Genomic DNA, 19,146 nt, shown 5'->3' with positions numbered 1-19,146 from the left:
CAGTGTCAATAAACTACATCAGCTGTGCAGCACAGTGAGTGCCTGCCAAAGACAAGCTCAACTATTTGGGGAGAGATTCATGCTTCAGCATCTTCTTGCAGGGGACGGTGTTTCCTAATGGAGATGTTCACATAAGAGTTCTTTCTGGAACTGTTTTAAAAATTGAGAATTATTAGACTTGGTTATAAGATTGTGTCAAGGAAAAGGATACTGGAGAGTTGCATAGCTGGCAGATTGGGTCAGGTTTCATTAGCATAGTCTCCAGCTGATAGTATGTTATGAACTTGCTAATGAAGTCAAAGAATGACTTGGCTATATTTACTTGACACACCATTTGCTCGCCTAGGCACCGGTTCAGGAAAGAACTTAAGTATGCAATTTATTCAGGACAGAACTTATGCATGTGCTTGGCTTTGTTTCCGTTTTTAAAGCCAGGTACTATGTTTGCCTTTCTCCAGTCCTCTGGGACCTCACCCATCCTCCATGAGTTCTCAAAGATCATTGTTAATGGTTCCAAGATTGTATAGCTAGTTCCTTAAGTACACCAGGATGAATTTCATCAAGTGCTGCCAACCTGAATCCATCTAATTTATCTAAATAGTCTTTATCCTGTTCTTTCCTTATTTTGGCTTGTGTTCCTTCCCCCTTGTTCAAATTAAGTGTGTTGAGAATCTGGTCACCATTAACTTTTTTAATGAGGACTGAAGTAAAGTGCATTAAACACCTCAGCCTTCTTGATGTCATTAATTATTAGCTCACCTTCCCCACTAAGTAGAGGACCTTTCCTTAATCTTTCTCTTGCACCTAATGTATTTAAAGAACGTCGTCTTATTGCCTTTTATGTCCCTGGCTAGGTGTAACTCATTTTGTGCTTTAGCCTTCCTGATTTTGTCCCTATGTGGTTAGGCTATTGTGTTGTACTGTACTCCTCCTTAGCAATTCATCAATGTTTCCACCATTTTGTAGGATTCCTTTTTATATTCAGGTCATTAGAGAGGTCCTGATGGAGTTCTTTCACTGTTCACTTCATCACATAGGACCAGATTCTGATACTCTTACTTACCATGAGTTGTACCTTACTTCCCGGTTAATCCCATTCACTTCAGTGGGGTCGCTTGGAGTGAGATACCCTTACTTGTGTTGTGTTGGAGTCTGGCTCTGTATTTCTAAGCGCTTTAAGAGAAATAATGTATATGATGGCTTGCAAAAGCATTTTAAAATCAATAAAGGGGTGGGAGTGTGCAGAAGGGGACTGACTTATACCACAGTGGTATTTTGGGTGTACTTTTTATAATGCTTTGGGGAGGGGGAAGCAAGTTGCATACAGAGAATAGTAAATGAAAGAGTTAGAACTCAATCCAATCTTATAATTTTAACCTTCGTATGCTCTTCTGCTTTGAAAATGTTAGGCTGTTGAACATTGATGAACGTAGCAGCCATTTCAATATACTGTATACGTTGTGAAGTTAGTTCAAATCAGCATCCCAATATTGTAATCTAATCTCTTAAAATATGTAATAGACAGATGAAAAATTCCTGTGTTGTTAATGTGGGTACCTGATTTCCCCCCATGACTAAGATAAACACTAGCATTCTAAGGGTGGTTGTTGTTGTTTTTTTATGTTCAAGAAAAGCTCTACTTGGGTAAGAAAGTCATGTGACCAAACTGACCTCTCAAGCCTAGACGTATTTCAGCAAGGCAGGACTTTTATCTTTGCAGCTGGTCTCTTTGGGTTTTTTGTTTTTGTTTTTTAAATCAGGCAAGAGATTTGAGTCTTCTGTGGCACAGAACTAGTACTGAAACGATGCCAGAGCCAAGCTCGGGTAGTTCCCAGCAGATGCCTCTAGACCACTGTTTCTCAAATGTGGCCACCATGGCTTTTCTTGTGGCCACAGCCTCCTGGGTGATGATGGTGAGGGGAATAACCCCTTGCCAGGGCCGCCAGCAGGGACTGGTCTCTGTCCCCTTCTGGCGCTGCAAACACTGTGGGAGCAGGCAGCCAGCGTGAGTTTCCCACCTTCCTGGGGACGCTGGGGCCCAGGCTTATGCCCTCGAGTGGTGGGCGACAGGCTCTGGATGTGCAGCAGCAGGCTCCATCCCCCGGCCGCAGGGCTCCAGGCTCATGCCCCGCACATCAACCCTGGCTCCCACTGCCTCCTCCAGTCCCCATCTGTGCACCAGGACCCCAGGCTCCTGCCATGGGCTCACCTCCCCCATCTCCCGGACTCTCTCAGCCTCCCATCTATCCCCCCATCGCCCCTTGGGCCCCTACCCACCTCCCCATCCAGGGCTTAATTTGTCCCCCAGCTTGCCCGGGCTGAGTAAGTCTGCTGTGAAAAGTGATAGTTAATATCACTTTTCCCAGCCTCCAAGCTAGCTACAAAGTCTGCTATGAAAAGTGATTTTAACAAATATACAAATGTCATTTTTCACAGTAGCAGACTTACTAGCTAGCAAGGCTTTAAAAAAAAAGCAAACATGCAAAGCATCTTATTTGTGTTTCTATTCTGTTCAGGTCCAGTAAAGAATAGAGACAACTGTCCATTATTTTTAATTATTGAGTCTGCAAGAAAAACCCTACATAAATGGCAATGATTTGGACATGTATATGTGCATATTTATTTGTTTTTCCTAAAGTTAATTAAGTATTTTAGGAAAAATTGTCAGAGCGGCCACCAGCAAAAGTTGGTGGCCACACTCTGAGGCCACCCAAAATTTTGTTGCAAGAACCCCTGCTCTAGACCTTTCAGGAGAGGAGGTCAGATGAAATGAAAGTGCTTGGCTACTCAGAACAAGTGATGGCAGCCTGATTCCAAAACTTCCTGCACCTCACCTATAGAACTGTCTGCTTTTCAGGTTGGCGATCGGAAATGTTGGATTCATGGCTCTAGTACTAAAATCCTTGGAGTTACACCAGGATCAGAACATGAGTGAGTGGAGGATCAGATTCCTTGTCCAGAATGGTTTGAGAGTGTGACATTGTCTACCAGGGGTCATTTAAGAAAGGAGGACTAAGAACAGACAGCTTGAATGTAATTCCAGAAAGAGCATTCCTAAGAAACATAAATGTGACAATAATACAAACAGGACTTTTCAACAAAAAAGGTCTAGGTAACAGATGGTGATTTGAGCAAAGCTAGGGAAAGTAAGTTATCAGATGTCCCCCTGTCCTGGGGACTGTCTCAGAAACACAACAGGGGAATGTGGACTGGGAAAAGGAGGGATGCACAGAAAAGGAGATATTTTAATTCAGCATTTCTTCTGGAACTAGGGCTGGGTTGACATTGCTAGCTAGAAACTGGAAATGAGTTGCCTGTTTACATATTTTAAGATGAAATGTTAACGGAGTAAATGCCACATAAATAAACATCAGAAACAATATCAAGCACTACTTGAAGAGAGAGATTAGTAGAGCAAGCTCCTCCGCTGATGTAAACCAGCATTGTTCCATTGACTTCTGTGAAACCACTTTGATTTGAGGAGCTGGCTTCTAGATTTCCAGAGGTGGAAAGACATTTTATTTTAGCAATAAAAAGAGCTATGTCTTCCCCTTCTTTCAGGGGCACAAGAAGAAGTGTAGAGAAGGAAAGCGTAAAACAACACTTCTGTTTTAAATGGCCGATGCTTTAGAAGTGGCCGAAAGGAAGGATTATCTGGTTGTTAGAGGTCTAGCTTGGAACTCGGGAGAGACTTTGGTTCAAAGACCTGCTCCCCCATAGATTTCCTGTGTGACCTTGGGAAGTGTCATTTAGTTTCTCTGTGCCTCAGTTACCCAGCTGTAAAATGGGGACAGTAGCACTTCCCTAACCCACAGGAGTGTTGTGAAGCTAAATGCATTTGAGATTGTGAGATGCTCGGATACTGTGGTTAAGAGGGTCATTTAAATACCTTAGTTAGACTCAAATACAGAAAACAACCCCTAGGTCAACCCAACAAGAAGTTACCAAGAAATTCTACTGGCTAGAGAGATGCCATAGGGTAGGAAATCTTATTAGAGCCTGTGATGACAGTGAAAGCTTAATTCAAAACTTCTAAAGTTCTGCGTGATGAAGAGATGCAGCATTAGCTATCCAGAAACTGCTTTCCTGGCACTGGGAAGGTCAGTTCCTTTGTATTTCATATCCTGTACTGTACAGATCATTCTTTTTCAGAGAAGTCTGCTGTCATGCTCCACTATTTGGTTAGTGGTCACTGCCTGTATGGCGCTAGGGGTCCCCTCTAATAGACCTTCTCTTTTCTTTCCATCTTCCTCCAGAATTGTTTGTTGGCCACAAAGTCAAGCCGCTGATTCAGAAAGAGAAGAAAATGCAGCAGTGGTTCTAAAAGACGCTCCCGTTTCTTCACAATGTTCTGGTGAGTGATTGTGCCCCAAACCACAATGGGCAAAAAGCAAACACTTAAACAGCAGTAAGATCAGGCAGTGCCTAACAGCAGCTTGAAGAATAGGTTTGGAAGCATCACAAAGTGTGCTGCAGAATAGCAATCTGCAGCAAAGGGCAGTGACTTATTTTTAATGTGTAGAACCAAAAGGCAGCATAGACATCCCACTATAGATACAACAACATTGGGTTTAGACATGGTAGGACAGGAGGAATGGAAATGCAGGCATAGATGGAGGAAGGCCTATAGAAGGTATCCAAACCATACTTGTCTCCGTAGAGAAATAAGCAAAGATGTCGGGAACTCTCTGTGTTTTAATCCCTGCTTTGTTAATGACTCAGTGCTTGGCTTTGGGCCTCTCATTGGTTCATTTCTCTGTGCCTCAGTACCCTAGTGCAGGACACATTTGATATTGTGAAGATTAGTTAATATGGAGTACATCACTTTTGCAGATGCAGCAGTAAGCCTCATTGTACTGGGTCAGGCTGGGTATCTTGCCCAAACCCATTTTGAATGTCAAGCAATATGGTCACCATTATATTAATCTGGTTGTGCTTTTTTCCCTAACAGTGTCAATGGGATTCCTTAGTTAGAATGGGAAAGATCACAAGTAACTTGTGACTCTCAAGTATTAGAAATAATAAACTTTGTGTGTAAAAGAGGCTCGTTCTTCTAAATCTAGCTGCCTGGTATGCTCAGCATGGTCTTTTTTACATCACAACTCCCTGCCCTGGAAGTGTTTGTGATGGGAGCTGTGTGAAACCTTCCACCTTCTTCAGAGATTCCACAGGAAACCCAACTCTCAGTGTTCCAAGGAAACCTCTGCCCAGGTTCAACCAGCTGGGTGGAAGGTTTGCCTGAGTGTCAAAGATCGATGGCTTCACCCTTCACTCGCTGGCTAGTGTAGCTGATCAGGCACACAGGAGGGAATAAGCTGTTCCATGAAAATGAGCTAAATAGCTTCCTCCAGCCCCAGAGCATGGGGGAAGAATTGGAACTCTGAGTCACAGTTCACTTTCTGGTCTGCTCATGGGACCATGCAGCGCTGCCCTGACTTACTGTGGACAGTAATAAGAAAAGGAGTACTTGTGGCACCTTAGAGACTAACAAATTTATTAGAGCATAAGCTTTTGTGAGCTACAGCTCACTTCATCAAATGCATCCGATGAAGTGAGCTGTAGCTTACGAAAGCTTATGCTCTAATAAATTTGTTAGTCTCTAAGGTGCCACAAGTACTCCTTTTCTTTTTGCGAATACAGACTAACACGGCTGCTACTCTGAAACCTGTGGACAGTAATGTCTCACTCTAGCCCTTAGTAGTCTTCAGCCAGTTCCCCTTGCCAATGCAGAGTTGTTCCTGGGTGCTTTGACTAATCCTGTTTTAAATTATTCATACAGTAGGATCACACTTTTTCCCTTTGGAGACCATACCCCTCTTTTTTAGTAAATTTTACCATTGAGAATTATTTGTCCTGATCTTAAAGCCTACGTTTTTCTTTTGCTTCATTTCAGCCCATTATCCTTAGTGATACCCCTTTACAACTTCCTGAACAATTCTTCTTCCTCACTGATATTTACACCCTTTAAATCAGGGCTTTGGAGTGGAGCCCGGAGCTGGAGTGCGGAGCAGCTCCAGAACAGTGGAGCTGCAGGTTTTTGCCTGGAGCTGGGGCAGAGCCGGAGCACAGCTCCAAAGCCCTGCTTTAAATACTTTTAAGCAGTTATTGTATTTCTTTTCTATGGTCAGTTAGCCAAAGGATTCAGAATTGCTCTTTCCAAGTGTCGTCTTGGGTCATTCCCTCCAGCTCTTCATCTTAGTTGCTTTGTTCTGAAAATTCTGTATAACGTTTTGACTTCCAGTTGGCAGCATTGTTGGTTAGATGTGGTGTCCCCAATGGCATATGGAGGGAGTATTACTTATCTGGTCCAGGACATTGTGCCCCTGTGACTGTGGCCCAAAACTGAATGGACAGTTTTACTTGGCTATTGAGCTAATACCTAGAGATGGTCCAGAGCTTCAAATTTCCAGTACACATTTTTGCCCCCCACATAAGAGACGCAGGATGTTTGGACACAGGGTTTTGATTTAACCCATTAGATAAGAGCCAAACTTGGATTCTAGCTCCAGGTTTGGATTCTGAATTCTCCAAAGTCTGGACAGGGGTTTTGAAATTATCCCTTCTTTGATTTGCTGCATGCTGCTACCCCTGTTCTGTTCTACCCTCGTCTATTCTGACTACTCTCACAGCATCACCTTCCCATCAAGCACCTGTTTTCCCAACACTATCCTAAGGATTGCAGCTACAATATGTAGCTGCTAATCAATATCCCTCTGCAGCTGGTTCCTAGAGTCATTGACAGCCTGATTCCACTCCACTGAACTCAGCGGGCATCTTTCCCTTAATTTCAATGGGGAATGGATCAGTCCCTCCGACATTTTGGTGGGTGCATGCTGTTCTCCCCACCCCACTCTGCCTACAAATCTCTGCCAACCATGATGTGATGTTGTTTTAAGCCCATCACTCAGTTAAAACATTCTGCTGTAGCTTGCAACGTCTGTTTTCAGTGTATCCAGTTTTACTGAGATGTTATCTCTTTGCCATGCTGGTGAAATGTCATGCTGAAGCAGACTGTACCTTGGAATTCCACTCATGCATATGCTCTTGCACCACGACTGCCAATTTATCTCTGGTTGTAATAGAAGATAATATGATCGCTTTGCAGGGCACTGTTATAGTAATCCCACAAGTGGACAAGACCATATAATCCTCACATTCCATGCAGGGAAAAAAGCTCCATAGATCTAAACATAAATGACCAAGGGTGTATTATTTTAGGTTTGAAAGCTTGGAGGCAGGGTTTAAAGGCCAGCCTAATGGCATTTTTTTCATGAGCTGTCTTAAGTCCCCTTGTCTCTTGCTAGTATTGCATCAGACAGCAGTGACATACTTCGGTGCAGAATCTGTAGCTTCCTCTGTTCTCTGGGCACTTTAAGCCTTTGTATGTGACTGAACTAAGCAAACTGGAGACTTGGAGCAAATGCTGGCTCTGATCTAAATTTCTTTTGATCCCAGGACTGTCACAAAACATATAACAGCCCTATAAATGGATAAAGTCAGATTGTAAGCCTGCTTCTGGATGTTTCATGCTATTCCAGTTTGCATGCATTCTCTGTCCCCTTGGAACTGGGAGACGGACTAGTAATGTGAGAGAGAGTTTTCACTGCCAGGCAGATCTTCCTTCTACCATGGACAAGCTCAGCTTTACTGTAAATTAGAGAAGCCTTAGGCTGACTCATACTGCCCTGCATCCAGGTTAGCAACTGAGAATAGCCAGAACTCAGCCTAGATGAGCCCCAGCTGCCTTCCCGTAAAGTCCCCTGCACTAGGGCAGGCCACTGTAGAGCCATTGAACAGCTCTGTGCCCTTATGTTGGGGGGATTCCATGAGGGCTGTTTCTGCTCGTTTACGCCATGTTTCCATCATTGATAAAGCTAAATGTTTGTCACAACCGTGACAAAATCTGGGATTTATGGGGTTGTTTCCCAAAATGTTAGAATCTTTGCCACCCCTTTTTGTGTGTGTGCGCAGTGCGTATTTGTGTTCAAATATGAAGTCAGAGCTGCACAACTGTGAGCCAGATCCTTGTCAAGTAGCATCACTGAAGTTAGTTAAACAACCGCAAACAAACCGTAACTATTAATTAAATGATGTCAGTTTGGAAGGAGGTCTCAAGTAGGGCTCCACAGGGAACTGTTCTGGGTCTTGGTGTTGTTTAACATATTTATTAATGACCTGGATGTTGGTATAGAGCATACTTATCAAATTTGCATATGACACAAAGCTGGGGGTCGTTGCCAACATTTTGGAGGACATAGCTAAAATTCAGAGGGAGCTTGATAAATTGAAGAACTGGGCTGTAGATGACAAAATAAAATTCAACAATGACACATGTAAGGTACTAAACTTAAGGAAAAAAAACAAATGCATAAGCACAGAATGGAGGATAACTGGCTTGGCAGCAGAACTGCTGAGAAGGATCTGGGAGTTGTGGTGGATCACAACCTCAGCCTGAGTCAGCATGTTGCAAAAAAAGGAAATGAAATTTTAGGTTGCTTTAACAGAGGCATAGCATGCAAGTCATGGGAGATGATAGTACCACTCCACTCGGTGCTGGGTAAGCCTCAGCTGGAGTAGTGTGTCAAATTTTGGTCTCCAATGTATAGAAGGGATGTAGAGAAACTGGAAAGAATCCAGAGGTGAGGAAAAATGATGATCAACAGGATGGAATGCAAGCCATATGAGCAAAGGCTGAAGGAACTGTGTATGTTTAGTTTAGAAAAGAGGCGATTAAGGGGGAACATGATAGCGGTCTTCATATACTTGAAAGGCTGCCATAAAAAGATGGAGAAAAGTTGTTCTCTCTTGCCACAAAGGGCAGGACAAGAGGCAATCCGATTCAAACTGCAGCATAGAAGATTTAGATTAAATCTCAGGAAAAACTTCCTAACTGTAAGAACAGTAGGTCAATGGAACAGATGGTCTAGAGAGGTCATGGAAGCTCCTTCACTGGAGATTTTCAAAAGGAGGCTGGTTAGGATGGTTTAGACCCAACAAATCCTGTATCTTAGCAGGGGGTTAGATTAGATGACCCTTGCGATCCCTTCTAACTCTATGATTCCAAGTTAATGCCAATACAACACCTGAGGATCTGGTCCTCGGTAGTTCAGATATACAGACCATGCTTTATCAAAGCCTGATATACTAGCCAGTGCTCTCTGAAATGTTCTGGGCCAGATCCATGACTGGTGTAAATCAGCCTTGACTTCAAATACAGCTATCATGTATTCCACCAGCTTGAGGGTCTAGTTCTTTATCTATATTTCATTCTGCTAATTTATATGCTTTTAAACTACTACGGGCTCCTACTCAACCGTTTTCTAATAGAAAATAAACCTACTAGTAATTAGAGCTGTTTTGAAAACTTCACAAGCACTTAAAATATCAACTTCATTTTAGGTGACTTTTGCTAGCAATTATGTTTAATGAAAATGTAGTTTCTGTCAAAATTTTACAACCAGCTGCTACTAATTTAAAATATGGGGAGCCATGCTTTTTGTATTTTTAGAAAACTAAAATGATCCCTTGCAAGTTTGGTATAGTTCTTGCTGTAACAAACAATCGGCCTGAATTGTAATTAAATCTGGAAGATGGCAGCCTTTATCGGTTATTCAGAAGGATGGCAGGCTATATAGAACAGATACATTGGACATTTTTAATAGAATGTAATGGGCTATCTCTGTAAATCCTCACTCAGTCAATGCTCTCACTGACTGATCAGCATCTCTGAAAATCAGGCCACTTACATGAGTGCTGAAGGCCTGAGTCCTGCAAAGATTTACTCACATGCTTAATGTTAAAAGTTAAGCATGTGCATCAGTCAGTCTTTTCAAGATCAGGGTCTAATGGTGGATTAAGATGCTTAACTTTAGGCATTCACGTTCAAAAACTTCGGCCTGATCATATTTTTTAAGCCATTTCCATTGTTTTGGATACATACACAACCACATGCTTTGGAAAAATTACTAGAGTTTGTTTATTTTGTTAAAGTGAACCAGAACCAAACTGGCTTGTTCCTTTCTGAGCTGTTTGTCTTTTGTTCCTTCTTTCTTTATACAGGGTTGCTTTTCTCCTCTTGAGCAACTTTGCTCCTCATAGTTCATGCTTGTATTCCCTTTCTTGCTCTTCTTTGGAAAATACTTCCCTAATTATAACTCTCAAAAGCAGTGGAGGTAAGAAAACACAAAAGAAAAAGACAGACAATTTCTGCATGATGGTGTTGGTTTGCTTTATCTCAGAGGATTCTGTGATCAGACAAAATTTCCCTTTCCTACTGTGATGGTCTATCCAGTTACTATCCAAGGGCCATTTGATATAAATTGGAATGATTTGAAATCTATTTAATCCCTTTGGAAAGTATGACGAAAAGAGGTCTAACGTTTGGTCTAACGTTTCAGGCAAGGACAGCAAAAACCTAGTTAGCATTTGAAAGGGCCATCAGCATGAAGGGGTATCTATTCACAGTGCGGCAGTGTGGATACCTATAGGGGTATGCAAAGAGGATTGTGTCTATATTGAACACCTCCTCGGTTCAAAGCGGCCTTTGAAATGATCCATGCTAGGTAGTGAAAGGAGATGAGGATTTCTGTTCTCTGTGGAGTGAGCTGGAACACACAATGGAAGATGGTCCAGCAGGCTCAATGCTCATTGTGTACCTTAGAGAATCTGAAACTGAGGCTGCACTAGCCTTTTTTCTCTAAAATTTCCCTCTGTTGCTAGCAGGGATGCAGCTCCATGGGAGGTAGCAGAGGTGGGAACACTGGTGTAGAGAAAGCATTAATGAGCTATCAGCATTTTAAGCACCATGGCCCAGTGGGTAGGGCAGCAGAATGGCAGGCTGGAGCTCTGGGTTCTCTTCCTGGCTCTGGGTGAATTTGGTCAGGCATCTTCTATCCTCTCTGGCTCTTTTCCCCTCCTGCCCTTTGTCTCTCTTGTCTGTTTAGGTAGCCAGCTCTTCAGGGCAGGGACTATTTTTTGTGACCGTACCATGTCTTGCACAATGGGGCCCTGATCTTAGCTGGGCACTCTGGGCATTCCCACAATAAATATAAAAGGTTCTAGATGATATTGAGGTACAGTAGAATCTCAGTGTTACGAACACCAGAGTTACAAACTGACCAGCCAACCACACACCTAATTTGGAATCAGAAATACTCAATCAGGCAGCCGCAGAGACAAAAACAACAACAACAAAAACCCCAATACAGTACAGTTCCGTGTTAAACATAAACTTCTAAAAAAAATAAAGGGAAAGCAGCATTTTTCTTCTGCATAGTCGTTTCAAAGCTGTGTTAAGTCAAAGTTCAGTTGTAAACTTTTGAAAGAACAACCATGTTTTGTTCAGTTATGAATGTTTCAGAGTTACGAACAACCACCATTCCCGAGGTGTTCATAACGCTGAGGTTCTACTGTAAAAACACGGGAGGCTTCAGATGTTCTTTGTACATTACAGCTCCTCATTATTGCTTCCACAGGTAGAGCTGCACAGTGGGAGCAGCTGTGGGAAATTCTAGGGGGAAAAGGCTAGTGGAGACAAAGCCTATGAGAGGAGAGACACCTGAGCTCTAGGAAGTGAGTACTTGAGTCATAAAAACAACAAGGAGTCTAGTGGCACCTTAAAGACTAAAGATTTATTTGAGCATAAGCTTTCATGGGTAAAGAAGTGGGGTTTTTACCCACGAACGCTTATGCTCAAATAAATCTGTTAGTCTTTAAGGTGCTACTGAACTCCTTGTTGTTTTTGTGGATACAGACTAACACGGCTACCCCCTGCTACTTGAGTCATGGAACTGTAACTCCAAATCTTTTCCTCATCTCCTGATGCCGTTACCTACACCTGGGATTAGACAGGCTTGTGTTACCTTTCATTCGCTCCCCTTAGATACTTTTGATTTAGGCTGATGGAGCAATCTTGTGGATTGTGGGGAAAGGAAATGAACTTCTGCTGTCTACGGAGAGACTGAATAAGGGGGAAAGCTTAGAGCTAACCAGGTCTGGAAAGCAGGGTGAAAGGTATTTAGGTGCCTAACTCCCATTGATTTCTGTGGGAATTAAGTACTTAAATATCTTGCCACTTAAATTTCCAAATGATGTCGCTGAAATTTATTGTATTTCTGGCTGCTTTATAACACAGGATTTTTCCTCGATTGTTTCAGCAATATTAGAACAAAATCCCCATACCACCTTGTGAAAGAAGAAGAAACAAATGTTTCAGCATCTTGATAAACTTCCATGAATCACACTGAATAAAATGAAGGAATCTGAAGAGAACTTAATGAGGAATGTGCAGGGAACATGTCTGGTTCTCTATGTAACTAGCTTGGAGATGGTAATGAAAAATAAAACCAATGCCATTTGTTTGAGAAATAAAAAAGTGTTTTGAAAAGAAGTGAGATTACAAATGCAACTAGAGAGTGACTTGCTGCTTAGAGCAAAGTTTAACATCATCAGCAGTGGATCATCAGAACAGTGACTTATGTTTCCCCCCTCCCCCAGGGCTGGCACCCGTATTGGGATATGCCATGTTTGTAATCTTCTACTATACTGGGAGCCCTCCAAAGCAGAAGTGACATGGAAAGAATCCCAGAGTTTCCATCTGTTGAATTCCCAAATGACAGTAACTTAATGCCTCATGCAGAGGATACACTCCAATTTATTACTGGTGTAGCTGATCAAACTGCCTTAGCTCCTAGTCATGCATTATTAATTGAGCTCAGAGAGAGAGAGAGAAACTGGCGATAGCTGGAAAGGGGATTCAGTGGATTTGAAAGGGGAAAATGTCCAATTCATCTTTGTTAAAACCAGACTCATCATAACCTGTGAGAAATACGGGTTGATGGTTGGAATTGAAAGGACAGTAGAGCACCTTTCAAGGACAAAGATGCTACCAGTGGGGCTGAGTTCCTTTAGGACAATAAGAAAGACCGTTTACAATCATTTGTAAGAGCTGCCTAGGAGATGGATGGGGGAGGGATGTGTGCATAGGAATCAACAGTAAAATATAAAGTACTTAGAGTGTTTGCTTCTGCTGAGTATCTGGGCACAGGAATACTTTGTAATTGTGTGAGTTGCCACAGTGCCAAATCCTGTACAGATTGTGAAACCCCATATGCAGCATGAGCCAGCTGCATGCCCAACCGACTGATCCTGGGGCAGGTTTGCCTGCCGCTCAAAGATGGCGGAGTACGTGCAGGTGCTGAGGTGGGCGCTGCAGCAACTCGGGGGTCATGGCGGCCTCCACGGTGCCCTCTGGCAGCTGCTCAGGGTCAACGATTTGAAGACCAGTGCTCTCGTAGGTGTTGACAAATATGGAAACAAATACTACAAAGACAAAAAGTATTTTTTGGTCGTCCTAGATTGGTTGACTATACGACTGAAATGAATGGCAAAAACACATTCTGGGAAATGGACGGAAGCATGGTGCCACTGGAATGGCATTGTTGGCTTCACTGCATAACTGAAGACCCTCCAACTACTCATCCACCAGCTGCTCGTAAATGAATTTGTGGTTCTCCCAAATGAAATCTGAGTGGCACTCCTGGGCAATATGTCCCTTTCTCTACAACGCGTAAAAAGATACAGGAGTGGGTCCCACCTACGACTGCTAACAAATAATTGGAAAGCCTGACTTACCTAAAACTAGGTTCTCAATGTAAACTGTACCTTCATTGTTTGGTTGGTTTAAAACAAAAGCCTCTGACAAAAGTAAAAAAAAAACCCCAAAACCCTTGAGGTGGAGGGAGCCTGTAGCTCATAAAAATCAGCTCTCGGGCCTGAATTAACGCTCTGTGCTTCCTAGCCCCCTCACTCCCTCCTGAAGTGAATCCAGAACTTACCCCAGAGCTAAGGTTGCTGTGACTCCTCCGCAGGTCCAGCCAGGGAAAGGGGGGACAAATAAGAGAGTCCCCCCCACATTCCTCTCTCAAGCAAAACAACCTACACAATTGTCGAGTCCGTCACATGGTGAATCATAGCACATGAAGTGTAACCTGTCCACCCCCCACCACACACACACAGAAGCAATGGGACTCAGCATCACCCCTGGTCACTACTAACCTCTCCCAGCCCCACCTTTTATGGATGACCAGCCAATCACAGTCCCAGTCATAGAGGCACTGGCATTGACCAACAGCAGCTCCCTCATAAGGGAGAGCCACCTAGTGGGTGTGGCCCCAGTCCTGTCCTGCAATCCAGAGCCTGCATGGAGGACGGACACCCTCCTTAGCTTTTTTCTGAGTGTGGATTGCAATTCAGTGCATAGGGGGTCTTGGGGGTGTTCCCCCCTCTCATTCCTGCCTGATTAACACCCCTGTGGCAACTACTAGGACATAGTTAATAAATTTGTAGCTGTTTTAATGCAATTTAGCAGCTGAAGACCAGGAGGAGGGACTGGCCCATATAACCAGCCAGCTCTCTGGGCAGCGAGTGTCTTGCAGACTACCAGTGGCCATAGATCCTGGGCTGACCACCTCTGGCTTAGGAGGAGGAGAAAAGGCCATTCCCAATGTTTGCAGCACGGGCGTAACCACAGAGTACCAGATATTACAAATTTACAGGCTCTGCTGGAGGCTTTGCCACCATGCTGAGAAGCAACGATAGCACCCTGGAATTCAGCCTCGTCGATGTGTCTTGTGACATTATAAGCCATACTTTTGGCTAGCCCCAACCTGACCTCCAGAAGTGTCCCCCACACTATGGTGTGTGCATGAAATTTGAATGTATTTAGGCAAAGGGCATTGCAGATGCAAATCAGGGAGCTGGGTGATCCTGTCTAAGGTGCTATACACACAGTATTGCCTGGTTTTAGGCTGTGATGTAGATACACTGAGCCAGATCCTGAACTAATGTCAGTTAGGATCTGCCCATTTACACTTGCTGAGGATCTGGCCTTGTGATAATAGCTTTTTCCAGGGCTTTTTTGTACCTTCTCTGATCCTGGTGGAAAGTGCAAACAAATTAGTGAACATTTATGATCCTTTGAAGAGGTTCCATCTGGCGCAGCTAAAGTTCTGGGTCAGTTTTAATGTAGGTTTAAATGGTTCATTAAATCTCCCCGCACTTCCCCTTTCCTGTTGATAAATGGATGTAAATAGTAATAGTTTCCAAAGGACAGAATTGTAGCATAACTTGAATTAATACATCCATTACTCCCAAATCATCCTCTTTGGAGAAATGCAAACTTCTGATCTCGGCTCTCTTGCTGCAATATATTCTGGAAAAGATTGCCTTAAGCAATTAGTTTTAATGAGCGTTCGGGAATCCACATGGCTTCAGTATTTGTTTAGCACTGTGGTACATGTCCCTATTGAGGTAAAGCAAATTTCCATATTAATGTGTAAATTTACAAGACAGGCTTGCTTAAGGCTTTGTGTTCTTTTAGCTTTGATCCTCCTCCCGCTGAAGTCAATGGCAAAACTTTCATTGACTTCAGCAGGAGTAGGATCATGCTTCTAAACAGAAGCGGAACTGGTGAACCCAAGTGTGTGCATTTGCCATATGTTGTTTTCTCTTCCCCTCTGCTTTCCTCTTCCCCTCTATCTGCTTTATCAAAGAAATGGAGCTGATCACTGGGTGTTTACACAGGGAGTGTAACTCAAGCTCCAAAGTGAATTGTTTTTGTCAGGGGCATCTAGGTACTGCTTGTTGTTTCAGCTGACCTCTTCCATGTCTTCTCCACTGGCCTCTCAAATGGCTGGGGGTGGGGGGAGTTTACTGCGGTGCGTCTAATGCAAGGTCTTCCTTGGGTTCAATTTTTCTATTGTAATTTTCCTTTGACTCATCAGTGTGTCTGAACTACTCACTTCCTCTTTTGTATCATGTTTGAATAAGCTACTGTGGGAGCACTTCTCCACCCAAGGGCCAAATTCTGCAACATGTATTCACTGTGAATGAGTAACACTTAGTCATCTGAGTAGTTCCACAGGATGCCATAAATGGGTGTTGCATGGGCTCTTTTGGTAGTACCGTCACCTCCGGTCACCCATTCAAAATCCATTCTGGTCTCTTAGGTTCTTGTATTACAGACACCACTGTTGATATCAGAGTGCCTTCACCAGGACCAAGTTCACGTTCTCAACAAGTCCTGCACATGCTTCACTATAAGCCCATCCTTTGAAAATATGGCCCTTAAGGTCAAGAAAGGTATATGAATTATTCTGTGTATCAGCTGCATTGGTCTGGACAGCCAGAAGAGAACTCCTTACTTTGTAAGGGTGTGAAACACACCAAATTCCCTTTCTCAGTTATGTCTCTCTAGTGGCTACACCAGCAGAATGGAGAACAGTCAGTTCAGAGACTGACAATCCCAGCTGAAACATGTCAATTTTGAATATTCCATTAAAAAAAAATAAATAAACAGGAGGGTGTGTAAAATATTTGAGCCTCGGAGCATTTGCAGTGTGTGTCCCAACAAGAGATTATGTGTGGGTTTTATACAATTATTTACTCTGATTAATAACAAAAGATAGTAACTATAGTAACTGCGATATCTCATGCCCCTCTGATATGCAGATCATTTTCTTAAAGAAACAGAGAAATCCCCCAAATGTTTAGAGTATGTTTTGTCTTTTTTAAGAACAGGATGAATAAATAAACTATAACTTTCATAGGGCCAGATCCTCAGCTGGCGTAAATCCACGTAGCTCTATTCAAGTCAGTGGTGCTATCTTGAGTTACAACAGCTGGGGATGTGGGCCATATAATTTAGTGACTTCTTGTAAGGTTGCTTTTCAGGACTTTCAGGAAATATCTTCCACTTTCCCTTGTTATGTTTTTTTGGGTGGGTGTATGTTTGTATTTTTTTTTTAATTTTGGACGCCCTGCGCATGCAAACACATACTCTGTTCCAGAATCATTTTTTTTAATGTAACCATAATCTGTTTTGAATGTGATTTTATTTTCGTTGCTGAAATTGTGGGATCCTGTTCTCTTCCATTTAGGTTCAACTGTTTTCCCATCACTGTAGTATCTGAACTGGTGCATTCATCTGTGAAAATAAGGTTCTATGAAGTTATCACTCTCTAGTGAGATTTTGCTTATATCGTTTAGACTAATGTCCAGTGATGCTGGGCCCTTGTCTTTACTGGTTACACCAGGGTACATGCCAGGGATGCCGACCAGTACTTCCTCCATTCATTCCAAAGCAAAGTCCTCTCCAAGTTCAGTACTGGTCTGTATAGCCCTTTATGTACTACCTTCATGCTTCCAGGTGGGTCAAGGAAAATATGGGTTGGCCAGATCCCATTGTAGTTACTACTCTACTTGCTGAGTTCTGGGTCAAGTGGCTACTCAGTTGTCCCAGTTCTCCTGAGGAGTTACTCCAGCTGAGAGTTGGGGTTCAAGGGTTGGGCACTGCAGAGAGCGGCAAGGGGCTAACGGGCTGTTTGCACAGAGAAGAGCACAGGCAGGCAGGAAAGGGTGAGGAGTCAAGTAGCCAATGTTCTTGCAAAGACAGATGACGGATTACAGGGGAGCATCACATGCAGGGACAGAAGCTTCTTCTCTTACCCCAGTTTCATCCTGGATCCCTCACATAGTCAGCTAAACAAGTACATAGTAGCATTCTGTAGACTCCTCATTATTATGTATTTATTTATGTGTATTACCATAGCTCCTAGGAGCCCTAGACATGGACCAGGATCCTATTGTGCTTGGTGCTGTACAAACTCAATCTTTTCCTTGTACAGATTTTCCACTGTGCCCAGGAGAAACTGTCTCTTGTGCAAATGCACTACATTTGTCCCTACGGTTGTGATTACCCACAGCCAGTCTAATATCCTTGAATATCATGCAAAGTTCTCTTCCCCATGGCCCCTTTCCTTTTCCCTATATCCCCCTGAAGTAGGCTGGTTTCTGTCCCGAGGTTGGGTGATCTTATGTAATTTCCTAACACTTGGCTTACTTCCTACCAAATCAGGCTTTCTTCAGCAATGGGGTATTGATTTGCTTAGAGATGGCTGTCTCCGCAGAAGGTCTGAGTGCTTCATAATTTATTGAACGGCAGCCTAAGGTTTTTGCTGATTACCACTGCTTATGCTATTTGGGTTAACAGCAATCTAGTGCAGGCAATGACATCGTACGTATGTGATTGTTCTTTCTGGTGTCTCTTTCAGAAAAAAAATATATGGAGGAAGAATTCATCTTGAGATATCAAGAGCTTTAGCTCTGTTTTTTTCCCCAATGTCCTGCCTCTAAGGTACATTATTACTAGCATCAGATTTCCTTATGTATAGACCATTAAGTACTTAAGGCTCTCTATGCACTTAGCCAAGTATTTTGCCAAAAAAAACTAGAATTTCTGTGCTTTAAAGGCATAAAGTCTTCCATTTGTTTCTTAATTATAGGGTTGAATACACAATTAAACTGCAGCTATGTCTCTACATGCATGGAATGTAACACCACTTCACTTTGTCTCACATGAAAGACAACTCGTAAAAGCCATAGATGAGTAATAAAACTGTAAGAACACTTATAAGAAAGGAAAGAACCCTTTTTAAACAAAAATAAAAAACGTTCAGTAAATCATTGATCTTTTTGGGGTTATGTTCCTGCGGATAAAAGACAAAAATCTCTTGGTCAGGAAGTGACTCTGTCTGAGAACTGTACTTCCGGAAAATGTGGTTTTTGTGGTAGAGAGCCCATCTGCTCTAACCACAAAGAGGGTGGGGCCCTTAATAAATGATATGCAGCCTGGATGTAGAAAATGCTGACTTGCTCACTGTAAATCAGGCAAATCCAGTGCTTAGACCCACTATGCAGCGTCACTCCTGGTCCCGTTTCAGTTTAGATTACGGTAGTGGCAGATTCTAAAAACTTGCTCGTATTAAAGGATGATGCCACATTTAGCTGCAGCAGCACATTAGAGGTGATTTTATAGGGGCTGAGCCTGCACCATGGAAGTGAACGGTAATTTTTCCACTGGCTTCTATGGGAGCATGACTGAGCTCATAATAATGTGTCCTGCAAAAGGCTGCAGACCTGATTCCAACTCTACTCCTGCACTTGGGGCAGGGACAGGAGCAGGGGACAAAGGTGGCTTTAAGCCACATTTCTGCTTCTATATGCCAAGTCCAGGTGGGAGCTGAGCTGGCCTGCCATCTATTTAGAGCAGCTTCAGGGCTGCTCTTTATTTACTCTCTGCTTCTTGTG

The 19,146-nt window shown here is 43.0% G+C and overlaps 1 long non-coding RNA gene and 1 pseudogene across 1 annotated transcript in view; both read left to right on the top strand.

Moving 5' to 3' along the window:
- LOC119857643 overlaps positions 1 to 12,355 on the top strand; it is a 34,684-nt gene extending 22,329 nt beyond the window's left edge. The window contains exons 3-4 of the long non-coding RNA XR_005293651.1: positions 4,257 to 4,354; positions 12,156 to 12,355. This is a non-coding gene — a long non-coding RNA (uncharacterized LOC119857643). The remainder of the gene's footprint in view (positions 1 to 4,256; positions 4,355 to 12,155) is intronic.
- A 393-nt stretch (positions 12,356 to 12,748) lies between these two features.
- Positions 12,749 to 13,704, top strand: LOC119857642 (annotated as a pseudogene).
- The last annotated feature ends 5,442 nt before the right edge of the window (positions 13,705 to 19,146 follow it).

This window comes from Dermochelys coriacea, chromosome 6 (genome assembly GCF_009764565.3).
Source record: "Dermochelys coriacea isolate rDerCor1 chromosome 6, rDerCor1.pri.v4, whole genome shotgun sequence".
Taxonomy (NCBI): Eukaryota; Metazoa; Chordata; order Testudines; family Dermochelyidae; genus Dermochelys; species Dermochelys coriacea.
The sequence above is the reverse complement of the archived record's forward strand: the minus strand, read 5'-3'. Positions and strand labels throughout refer to the sequence as shown.